Raw genomic sequence first — 13,218 nt, 5'->3', positions numbered from 1 at the left:
CAAGTTTCAAATTTTCAAACGGACCCCCGTTAAAATAAAAGATTCAACATGCAGGGCTAAAAAAGCCTGCCCCGGATAATTTGCACTACTAGCGACGCCCCCCTGGACATGCATACACGACGCAAGTTCGCCCGCGCTACAAAACTAACATTTTTATTTAAAACATTGTCTTACCTGCAAGCGACGCACGAGTATCATCCCGCCGTCTCTTCTTTTTCCTTTTTTCCGCCCCCGACTCTTGGTGCCTTTTCGAGGCCATGTCTGAGGTCAGTGTCTGCCAAATTTGACATTGATTGAGGCATAATCGAACAGACCACTGGGAGGTGGGGAAGGGGGGCACCAGAGGGAGACTGGCACAGGAGATTCACCCTTTTCTCGACTAATTTGGTCTAGGCCTATATTACTTTTGTATTGCTTTTGTATATTAACATGCTTTAGACATATTTTATTTATTATTTATACTAGTAGACTATTGTGATGATTTTTCACGACCCAGATTTTTTGGTGCCCCCCCAAGCACTTGGTGCCCTACGCGCAGTGCATGATGTGCGTGTGCGGAGCACCGGCCCTGGTCACGCAGGTGGCGCTCATCAGTAATCACGCCACCGGCCTCTTGCCGCTCTCTCACGGCCCTCGGCCTCGTCCTGCTTGCCACATACCCTCCTGCTCGCCCCTCGCAGGCCGGGGGGTACCCACGAGACTGTGCTCTACTCCACCCCCCCCCCCCCCCCACCCCCTCCTCCGGGGGTAGCAGACACGGTGGCTGCGGTACCTAGGGGTATGGACAGACGAGGCAAGAGAAAAGGAGACAGAAGCATGAGAAGCGACAGAGACAAGAGAGGGGAGAGAAAAAAATAAATCTTGGTCCGGTTCCCATAACGCGCTGCCATCTGGTCCTCCACCAGCTGGGCAATCTTCTCCGAGGTGCCTGACGGTGGCACTGGATAGCCTTCGGTGGACGGCTCGACACTCCTCCGCTCCCTCACGGACAGCAGCCGCTCCTCCAGAACCCAGGTGGCCGGCAGCGAACTTGTCCGTCCCCCCGGCAACTCACTCCAGCGCACTGCCTCGAACGTCCATGGCGACAGAACCATGGCAGGCAAGTTCTGAGGACTGTCATCGTCTCTAAGAAGGATTCAGCAAAGAAGAAATCTTGACGCAGAGGCTATCAGACTTCTGAGGGTGGTCCCCTCCGGGGAGAGACGAGTACCGTTTTTCCTCGGTGCCAGTGGCGGTTTTAGGCACGGGCGAACCAGGCAGTTGCCCGGGGCGGCATTTTTTCATGTCACATGGGGGGCGTCACGAGCAGTTAAAAAAAAATCCTCTGCGCCGCGAAGTGGTTTTCTATTATATCATTTCACTGTGTGGGGAATTGGCAAATTGGCGCCCCTGCTTGAAGTTGCCGTGTGTGACGCCGGTTTCACACTGCACGCGTTAGCAGTGCGTATTTTTTTCGGCGCCCATGTTAACAGATTAGAGCATTCACACACCGCACGCAGAGGCGGTGCCGCAGCGCGTAGCAGGAGCACTGTATCAGCAATACTCTAATGGAATTAGTGGGCTAAATTCAGTCACACCACTTCGACTTTCTTCCTAAATAACGCACATTTCATTCATAATATTATAAATACAGGCCTATAGTTCCTGCAAATTTTTGTTTTTATGAATTCTGAAAATGGCTAATAAAAATAAGTAATACAAAACGATTATGTGGGTCACCTCACCAAGGTGAATTGGTTTAGTCTTGACTTCTGGTCGTGACTCGTTACGTGAGTGACAGTGTTGGGGGCGGGGGATGGGAAATCTGTTGATTGTCGAGTGCCAAATAAACAGAGATGGACAGGAAGAGGTCAAAGCCATCAGGTGCACAATTTAGAAAAAAAAGAAAAGAAGAAGAGGAGAAACGAGCAAAAACTATGTTCTCTCTGTGGTATGATTACGGTAGGCTATCCATGTTGACATGAATGAAGGGCTAATGTTAATTGTGGGTAACTCGTCTCTTACGTTTCTTAGCCTTTTTGCTATGATGATTGCTATGCTTACAACAATAATTAGGTTTTAAGTCAACAAACACGAGATCTAATTTCACCATAATATTGTGCTTTTCAACAAAACTGTTACAAGTTCAGTTATTATTTATTTCCATCAGTTGGGTTAACGTTAGGCCCTGTAATTAGCCAACGGAATTTTCAAATCTGTAGGTAGTTTCAAGTATACTTTTCTTGATCTCAACTACAGTGGTACAATGACATTTTAATGACTAATTCAATTTGTACATCTGTAGTTGAGGTCAAGAAAAATATTCATGACACAGTTATAATGGCCTCATGATGACAGCCAATGTTCTGTTCTTAGTGCAATAGTGTAATGATTCTCTTTAGTGTTTTCACATTTGTGTGATAAAGTATTTGTGCTATAGAATATTTATTCTATATCTTATTTGTATATTATTCTTAATGTTTTATATTATTGTTGCTCTCTGCTCTTGTTAATTTTTTTATATATCTGATTGTATATATTTTTTGGCACATTTATGTATATAGTGTATATTAAAGTTCTGATAACTTACACTGTCATAGTTTGTGCAGAATTGTGTCCACTGTCCTTTGGCAATGATGGATGTAATGAAGGATTTGTGCAATTGAGAAATATAATTTTCTCTTTAACTTTAGTTGTTATGATAAAATATGACTGTTTGTGGATAATTTTGTGTTTTATTTTTATTTTTTTATTTTTTTTGTAAGGGGGGTGCTCGAAGGTGGTCTCGCCCAGGGTGTAATTCAATGTAGAACCGCCACTGCTCGGTGCCCTCTGGGGGGGGCAACTCTAAGAGGAGGATTGCAGCGCTGCCAGTACGGTTGTTCCCTGCTGGTTTGCCGCTTTAGGGCACCGAGGTGTCAGCATCCCCAAACGATCCTCCGAGGAGGTTTGTAAAGCAGTCAGTTCGGCTTTTCCCTGCCGGTTCGCCGCTTCAGAGCGCCGAGGTCAGACCTACCAACCTGTACGCATTTTGCGTAGGGGATACGCGTTTTGACCTCAAAGTACGCTGGTACGATTTGTCACTCTAAACTAGTGACTAGTAGATATTTGGCTTTTTTTTTAATATCGGCATCGGCCGATAAGTTTTTCTGATTTCTTTTATTTTGACGGGCGGCGCTGAGAACAACAGCACCTGAGAAGAGAACGGCAGCACCTGATGATCACACAGCGCTCACTCACATTCTCCGTCTCTCTGTCAGTCATATCTAATACTTTGTTAGACAGAACCGGTGGCTACAGAACTAATAATCAAAGAAAGTAAATGGTATGCGAAAAAGTAATGCGTTTGCTTTTATATTATTTGTAACCAAAAAGGCAAATAATCAGGCTAAAATACTTTCTCATTTACCGTCAACATTCAGCAAATGCGCATCTACATCATTTAAACAAATCTCTGAATATCTAATAAACATTTAATTTCACAAACCTTGCAGATTTAATCGAATCCAGCTGTGATATCTTGTGAAGTGTGCATTTGTAGCCTATATAAACGTGTTCCTGCGAGTGAGAGTCGGGTGCGAAGTGAGTGAATGTGAACAGAAGATCAGCTTCACAGGAGACGCGATCCAAAAACTTTAAATCCTTCAATTTAAAATATGCTGTGCTATATCCAGTTGCCCACTGTGTCATATTCATGTCGTTTTCACTGTGTGCTGTATGTAAAATTAGCGTTACCTTGTCAAAAGTCAAAGTAAAACAAATATGATTATCAGAGCGCATGCAATTACCAGATTACTGAGTGCCCTGTTACAGTGTTTACTTCCTTTTTATTCACATATTCATATATTTTTAAACAATAACTTTATTTGTGAAAAATACTGTAATAGGATTGCAGATTCAAGAAGTTGCCAAATAGGGCCTAAGCATGTTTATTTTAAATATTTTTAAATATTTATAAAAATTTATCTAATTTATTATTGATTTATATAAATAAAAAGTGTGTGTGTGTATATATATATATATATATATATATATATGTTTGATATATAAATATAGATATCGGCATCGGCATCGGCCATCAAAAAACCCATATCGGTCGACCACTACTTTAAACTACGCAAAAACCTGGTGACGCGCCTCTGTTCACGAGCAGTCCTCGAATCAAGCAGCAGCAAAAGAAGAAGAGTTCGACCAATCATAGCGCGGAGTTCATTCCCCAAATAGCAAGGGAGGAAGATTGACAGATGCGTAAGACCTATCATTAAAAAGAGAATGAAAATCGACAGCAATAAAGAATCCCGCTCGATCCCTCTTCCGCCGTCTGACTGAGTTCATAAGCGAGGACAGTACAGTAGTAACAGTTATAGGCTACTTGATATTCTCTTAATAAGTGGTTCGTTTTGCTATTATTGGACTCCTGTCTATTCATTGTCAACTATTTTCTATAAATATGTTTGTATTGGCTAACGTTTATTCAGCTAATGCGTGTTAGCTGAATAAAGTTCTGTGAGATTTAGTATCATATTTGGATATTGGAATAATAAATTATGTAGCCTATTTTACATGTACAACGTTCCGATGTTAGTGGTTTTTTTATTTACTGTTTTCTAGGGGTTTCTTAATTTTAGACTATTGACCAGCACACATTATATACAATGCAATATTAATCATGATTAAAAAATTTACTCCTCTGGTTGGTGCATCATTGGGGAGAGATCCTCTTATTATTAGTTTTCTTCGTGGCACCCTGAGGCATGCACTGTGCACTAGAGTACTAGCTTGGGATTTGGCTGTTTTGGAAGGCCTGGCTTTGGCTCCCTTCGAGCCAATTGAAGAGGTTTGAGAAAAGTTCCTTACACTAAACACTTTATTTCTCCTTGCTATTTCTTCTATCAAGAAAATTGGAGATTTGCAAACCTTGTCGGTTGCTCCTTCGTGCCTAGAATTTGCACCTGGTATGGTGAAAGCCTTTCTTCACCCGAGGCCGGGTTATATTCCTAAGGTCCCTACTAAGGGAATCGGGAGAAAACCTAATCTGCTGTGCCCTGTGTGGGCTTTGGATGCTTACGTACACAGAACTGCCCTGTGGTGCAAATCGGATCAACTTTTTTCATCTGTTTCGGGTCACCAAGAAAAGGTTACCCTCCATCCAAGCAGAGGATGAGCAAGTGGGAAGTCGAGGCTATCTCACTTGTTTATGAAGCGGCTGGTTGGCCTTCACCTTTGGCTGTCCGGGCCCATTCTACCAGGAGTAAGGCTGCCTCAAAGGCTTTATTATCGGGGGTTTCCCTTCATGACATCTGTGATGCGGCAGGCTGGTCCTCACCGCATACATTTGTTAGATTTTACAACTTGGATCTAGGCTCCATTCCAGGGTCTATGGTGCTTGCTTCTTAGTGTTCGCAATGATTTCACACAGAACAGGTATTTGCTATTATGGCAATGGTATAGTGTTCCCACAGCGTCTTGACACAGCTCGAGTTCCCTTGAAAGGGAACGTCTCAGGTACTGTTGCTTTCTTCAACAAAAATTATGACTAAATATCGTCGTCAACGAAGCTTTATCACGTGACGAAAACGAGACGAGACGCAACGTAAATGCTAGTCATGTGATGATGACTATAATTAAATGTATAATGCTATATTATTGACGAATAAAAACGAGACTAAATGTGGTTTACAAAATAAAAACTATGCTAAAGTGTCTCTTCATTTTCGTTGACCAAAACGAGATGAGACGAAATAACATTATAACATTTCGTCTCGTCTCGTTTCATAGTAATAATTCTGACTAAAATAAGAGTAAAATGCTCAGACATTTACTCGACTGAACCTTGACTAGACTTAATAGAGAATGAATGTGACTAAAACTAATAAAAACTAAAATGACAGCTTGACACAAAGACTAGATTAAAACTAAAATTAAAACAGGCCGCCAAAAACAACACTAGTCTCAGGTTACGTATGTAACCCTGGTTCCCTGAAGAGGGAACGAGACGCTGCGTCACCCTGCCATACTCCCTGCATGCCTGTGATCAACTTGCTTCGGCCTATCAGAAGCTAGCGCGGTCTGTTTTCAGGTGTGCTTTATAGTTTCCTGGTCTATGACGTCACCCACGTATGACGTCTCGTCACACCATAGTACTGATTATACACATGCTTCGTGACGCAACTACGCAAAGGCGTTCCCACAGCGTCTCGACGCAGTGTCTCGTTCCCAGGGAACCCGGGTTACATACGTAACCTGAGACGTTTCCTTGGACAAAATAAAACGCTATGATAATGAAAGCTACTGAATTGAATTGTTTTGATTAAAAAAAAAATAAGTTGGTATTATTATTTTTAATGAGTGGATTATTAAAATAATTGAATTAAATCTCATTTCAACTATGAATAACAGACATAGACATCAAAGATTAATTATAAACTCCATTATTATTGCCAACAACAGTCACAAAAATAGCATCTATTAGTATTCTCATAGAGAACATTCACTACTCTTTACCTTTTACCTTACCTTTAAAAGGCATATCAATTCACACAGGATGAGAACAGTGGAAGTTTGCAGAACATGTCTCTTTTTGTGTTTCTTTTTCTAGGCACAAATTGTTCAACATACACAATGCAGTTACGTTGTTTAAATAAAATAGATACAACAAAACAAGGTTTCCAGATTTGAACAACTGGACTTGGTTCCAATCTAACAATCTCATATTAAAACAGCAGTGTAGACTAGTGCAACTGGACTCCATTTGACAGTTTTGAAGCATCAAGGTCCAAGATTTTTTTTTTTGAATACCTCAAAGGTATACTTTGCAGGACGGGACAATGAGATTCAGTGTATACAGTAGGTCAAACCAAAGAGGACACAGGAACACTATCAAGGCCTTTTAAGATCTCTCATCCGCTTGACATTTCGATTCCAGTGTCCAATGGGCTTGTATAAACTCCTTTGTTGTTGAAGCTCCTGTCCTGGTCACAATTACTGCCCTCATAAGCCGTTCAATTCTTGTCTGTTCTTCGTTGTCCTGCAACATTAAACAGCAGTGAGATTCAAAACCTAAGAAATATTGATCAAAAGAGAAAATGTAAAATACTGGATACTAACATGCCTAAGACTTTTGCACAGTAGTGTGTGTAAGTGTGTATATACACACATACATAGATGCATACATGCAAGCATTGTAATCGTTTTATCAAGCTTATTTTCACTACCAGTTTAAAGTATTGAATCATTTTTGAAGTTAATACATAACTAGGCTGTGCAACAAAAGGCATAAATGTTCTGGGATTATTATTCGTATTACGTCAACGTAAGGGATTGAAAAATGGAGAACTGCAAGCGAGTGCTGGAAACGGAATGCACACTGTTCAATGTCAGCACTAAATATAGTTTTACAATTATCCACTTCACCCATTAATCGGTGTAAAACACAATTTCCCATACTTTATGAGCAACATCCAAGTTCAAATGTACGGAGCCAACACGGCATGTCAATATAGGATGACACAAATTAAGAATCCTCCTCACCCTCATATCATGTGCTGTGCTTTGTGCAAATGCGATACGGCCATTACTAAACATAATTAGCTGGTTCCCCATTACAGTTTAAAATCTTTAAACATATTGGCTACATGAATGGATTAGTTTTCCTTATTTTTCAAGAGCACTATTAACGCCAACATCAAAAAAACTAATTTTTAATGATGTTCATATTACATTAATTAGACAACTTGAACAATTTACAACAGTTATTTTCATAAATAAATGAAACTTCCTTACCTTCATCAGAAATTAAGTGAAAAAGAGCGCCGAAGAGCTTTGCCTCCAGGTTTTTAGCGGGAAACTCCAGTACAGGCCTCATGATGAGCATAAACTATTCAACTGCAGAGGTGAATCATTTTACAGCTGCCCTTTTGACATTAATCTGTGTCCTTTTGATAGAAATAAGATAGAAATAAACAAATTGAAAAAAGCTAATTGAAAAAAGTTCGCAATCAGAAATGAAATATCTGGAGCAGGGAAACTCCAGTGCATACGTGCCTCGTGATCACGATCGTTTTAACAGGAATTGAAAACAGCTCATTTGCATCACATTGGATTCATTCAATATTCTCTTCATTTGGAATTATTCAAATAGAATAGCTAAATCCTAAACAACAAAATTGAGTAATTATTTGACTTTCTTTTCTGTTTTGGGTTTGTCACATATTTTAGTTCTGTTTCCTTGCTTTCAGTTTGTTTCCATGGTTTTTCACTGATTTGATTATCGTATGCACCTGATGTTCATTTTCTTAATTTCTCTGTGTATTTAAGCCCAGTGCTTTGCTCAGTTTGGTTGTCCATTATCGTTGTACTATACCCTGTTGTTTTGTTCGTGTTTCTTAATCGAGAGTGTTTTGTGATAATAAACCTTGATACTGCATTTAGATCAGTTCCCTTTCGAATGGTCAGTCGTATTGCGTAGCTATATTTATATGTAAAACTCCTTTTTCTCTGAATACTGAAGCCTTTTGTATAATAACGCAGTGCTACTGCACAGCCATAATAGTGCAGAGACTACTCGCACGCTATTGGCTTTGTCAGTGGTAACTGCGCGAACCTATGAGCAGCGTAACTGCGCAAACCAATCGGTGCAAGAATGGGCGGGGTATCCGTCTATATAAGACGCTCGATTTCGCCATAGATTCAGATTTATCTCCTTCAGCGACGATCTACGCACCTCGCAGAACTGCTCGACTACAAGCCGTTGCCTTCTTTGTCGTGAACAGCTGAGTCAAGCAGCGGAACAGCGAGCAAGATGATTGGGTAATATGATTAAATATGATTTGGTATTAATTGTGGGGGATCTTAATATCCATGTGTGTTGTCCCGCCAAGCCTTTGGCTAAAGCTTTTTTAAATCTTGTGGAGTCTTTCAATTTAACTCAGTGTCTCGCTAATCCCACACATATATGTGGACATACTCTAGACTTGGTTTTAACACATGGCCTGCATATTGGTAATATTGAAGTCTGTGATGCCACTTTCTCTGATCATTTACCTGTTTTATTTGAGATATGTATTTCATGTGATTCTAAAGTGACTGTTCCAAACCGTCGCTGTCGGACGATTAAGCCTTCAACTGCTCAATTGTTTTCTGAGGCTTTTAATGGCATTGAGGTTGATTATTCAATGTCCTCATATGGTCTTAACACTGACCACTTAACCTCATTATTCTCTCTAACCTGTCAAAGTATTTTGGATATAGTGGCCCCTTTTAGGACGGTCCGAGAAAAAACTAGAGCTCAACCGTGGCTGAATGCTACTACTCGGTCTATAAGGCTTGAATGTAGAAGGGCGGAACGCCGCTGGAAGAAGGATAAATTACAGATCTCATTTGATATTTGTCTAAATATAAAAAAACAGTTTGATCTAAGAAATCAAAGTATCTCTCTAATATTATCTGTAACAACTCTCAGAAGCCAGCTGTGTTGTTCAGTACTGTTAATGCTGTCTTGAACACTTCCCAAGCTACTTGGTTAGAGCCTTCGGCCGAAATGTGTGAGAATTGTTTTACACTTTTTTTATCAATAAGATTGACGCTGTTAGAGCTAATACAGTATTTCTCTCCCTGTGACTGTTTTATCTATTTTTTTACCGAGTCCTCCACTGTTTTCAACCAGTTTGAGCCGGTGTCTCTTGTCTCATTGAGGGAGATCATTGTTGAAATGAAATCATCCTCATGTGGGATGGACGTTGTTCCTCCACGTCTTCTAAAAGATTAATTTGAAACTATTGGTCCTATAGTTCTTGCAATTATTAATAGTAGCCGACCTCGGGATTTGTACATAAGTCTTTTAAACATGCAGCAGTGGAACCAGTAATTAAGAAATCTAATCTGGATTCATCAGTCTTTGCTAGTTTTAGTCTCGAAATCTCGAAACTTCCGTTTCTGTCTAAACTACTGGAGAAGGTCGTATTTGGACAATTAAATTCATTTCTAGATCTACATGGTATTCATGAAGTGTTTCAGTCTGGTTTAAAATCCCTACATAGTACAGAAACTGCACTGTTGAAGGTTTTTAATGACTTGTTACTTACTACTGACTCTGGGAACTGTGCTATTTTAATCTTACTAGACCTTTCGGGAGCATTCGATACTGTGGACCATGAGATTTTGATCACACACTTAGAACATTATGTTGGTATTAAGGATACTGCGCTGGCATGGTTTAGATCCTACTTGTCTGATAGAACTTTTTCAGTTCGCTTTGGAGACTTTATTTCCTCAATGGCTTCTTTTACGTGTGGTGTCCCCCAAGGCTCCATTTTGGGGCCTATTGTGTTCTCCATGTATATGCTCCCCTTAGGTCGTATTATTAGGAAATTTGGTATTTCTTTTCACTGTTATGCAAATGATACGCAAATTTATCTGCCTTTGAAGCTAAAAGATACTCACACATTAGCGCCTCTATTACAGTGTCTTGAGGAAATTGTAAGTCCTCAGTTGTAAGTCGCTTTGGATAAAAGTGTCTGCTAAATGACTTAATGTAAATGTAAATTAAGGCCTGGATGGCACAAAATGTCCTTAGTTTTAACGAAAATACAACTGAAGTTATGCTGTTTACGCCGGGAAGCACTTATGAGTCAATACAATTGGACCTTGGTGAATTGAATCCACTTGTGAAGCCTTATGTAAAAAAAATAGGTGTTATCATGGATGGTGATTTTAAATTGGACACACAGATTAACTCGGTAGTTAAAGCTAGTTTCTTTCAATTGAGACAACTCACCAAGACAACTTTCCTGTCTTTTAAAGACTTTCAAAGATTTGTTTATATTTTCATCTCACCTCCTCTGGATTACTGTAATGGCCTTTATATAGGCATTAGTCAGGCCTCTCTCTCCAGACTGCAGATGGTCCAGAATGCGGCAGCTCGCCTGTTGACGGGTGCACAAAAGCGGGAACACATTACCCCTGTTCTCGCTTCTCTTCACTGGTTACCTGTCCATTTCAGGATACATTTTAAGATTTTGGTGTTTGTTTTTAAATCTCTTAATGAGCTTGCACCTAAATATCTTTCTGACCTGATCAAGCTGCATGCTCTGCCAAGAGCACTTAGGTTCGTTTTTAGTTGTCCCACGGGTAAAGTTGAAGAGCAGGGGTTACAGAGCACTTGCTGTGGCGGCACCCAAGCTCTGGAATAGTTTGCCCCTGTACATTAGACAAGCTCAAACACTTGCTGTTTTTAAATCTACCTTAAAAACGTATTTTTATAGTTTGGCATTTGATGCTATGTGAGAGTTGCCTTGTTGTTTGCTGTTGACTGTTTGTACCATTGATATGGGATATGTGTGTACAGCACTTTGATAAACACTTGCTGCTTTATAAATAAACTTTGACTTTGACTTGACTTAAAAGGTACCCCCAAACCTTCTAACCAATGGCGCCATTCTTGTAACGCTAACTAGACAGCCAACAGCTCCTTGTTGTCTATGTCGTAATTGTGTTCGACGGATGTCAAACGATGAGGAAAAAAATGCACAAGGATGCGTTTTGTCATCCACGGAAGAGCGCTGGGAAAGAACCGAGCCTACCCCCCACCCAGGGGTGCCCCGGAACAATAGGGGCTTGGGGAGAGTTGGTGAGCAGAAAACATATCTCCTCAGTGTGGTTAACCGAGGTGATGAGAGTACCTGTGGTATGGCTAATGGCAGGGAGGTTCTGCCCATTTAAGGCCTTGACTGTTTTCTCCTGCTTAAGAGAAAAGACAGGAAGTTGGAGGGATTGGGCCAACTGAGAGTAATTAAATTACCTTCAGCTCCATAGTCCACAAGCGCTTGAAATGCATGCATGTTAGATGCTCGTTGCAGTCTCACCAGGAGGGGGGTCGAAGCAGAGGATTTGCCCATGGTTATCCCACCCGACAGTAACCTGAAGTCTACTGTCGGGCTTCCCCTTTTACCGGGCAGTTGGTTGCTCGTGATCGAAGGCGGGACCAACGGTATCGTTGGCGCTGGTGACTGCAAACTCAAAAGTGTCGGGAGCAGAGGTTAGTAAAGCCCGTTGATCTCGTTGTCGCAGGCTTGCATCCACCCGTATAGCTAGTTCGATTAGACCATCGAGATCGGATCGATGCACAATGCGGTCCTCTAATCCTTGCAAAAACATGTCCGTTTGTGCTTCCTCATTCCATTTACACTCCGCTGCCAGGGTGCGGAATTCTATAGAATAGTCTGAGACCGGACGATTACCTTGACGTAAGTCGGCAAGCACCCGCGCCGCTTCATTATCTGCGATGGAACGGTCAAACACCTGTCTCATCTCGTCCACTAGCGTTTGGAATGAAGCGCAGCAGGGATTCTTGTTCTCCCATACCGACGTTCCTCAGAGCGCCGCCTTCTCCGACAGCAAAGTCAACACAAGGGCCACTCTAGACTGTTCTGTGGCAAATGTCTGAGGCTGAGGTGAAAATAATAAGGAGCATTTAGTTATGAACGCTCTACCAAGATATGGCTCACCGGAGTACGGAGAAGGTGGCAGTAATCGAGGCTCCGTCGAAGCTGTCATCAGAGAGGCAGGAGGATTTGGTGGTGAGGTCGATGCAGTAGAAGAAGCTGTCGCTCCAGTTCTCAGGTGTTGTAATTGAACTGTCAGATCAGACACTTGTGCTACCAGAGCCTGCACCGCACGACCTGTAGCTCTCATTTCCTATTCTTGTCGATCCATACGAGAACTGCTACGAGACTGGTATTTGTTCAACTCTGTTGCATTCGGTGCATCTAATGATGTGGTCAAATGTTTCTGTCAGGGATGAATGAGACAGATGCAATCGGCAATCTCTCTCTAAGTCGTCCTCAGACGAGCCTTCCATCGTTGCCTCCAGGCATCCCGATTCTCCATGCATCCGGCCAGTTCGTTGGTGCTCTGGGCTCCTGTATCCCTCTTGAGTATGTCCACGTATGTTAGCGTGGGACGTCCTCTTGACCGATGGCCATGTGTTGGTTCCCATAGCACCAGCTTGCTGGCTGGCAGCTCGCGATGCCTTCGGCAATGTCCTGCAAGTCTCTTTCTCCTCACAGCAATCTTGTTGCTCACTCTTGATACTCCCTCATACAGGATTTTGTTGGTTACATGCACACTCCTACTGATATTAAGCACTGCACGCAGCATCCTGGTGTAGCACCCGTCCAGGGACTTCTCTAGGGTTGGATTCAGGGTCCAGCATTCACTGCCATAGAGGAGAACAGACTCTAC

Source organism: Siphateles boraxobius, unplaced genomic scaffold (genome assembly GCF_051911475.1).
Source record: "Siphateles boraxobius isolate OS27281-9 unplaced genomic scaffold, OSU_SipBor_1 6, whole genome shotgun sequence".
Classification (NCBI taxonomy): domain Eukaryota; kingdom Metazoa; phylum Chordata; class Actinopteri; order Cypriniformes; family Leuciscidae; genus Siphateles; species Siphateles boraxobius.
Note: the sequence above shows the minus strand (reverse complement) of the source record.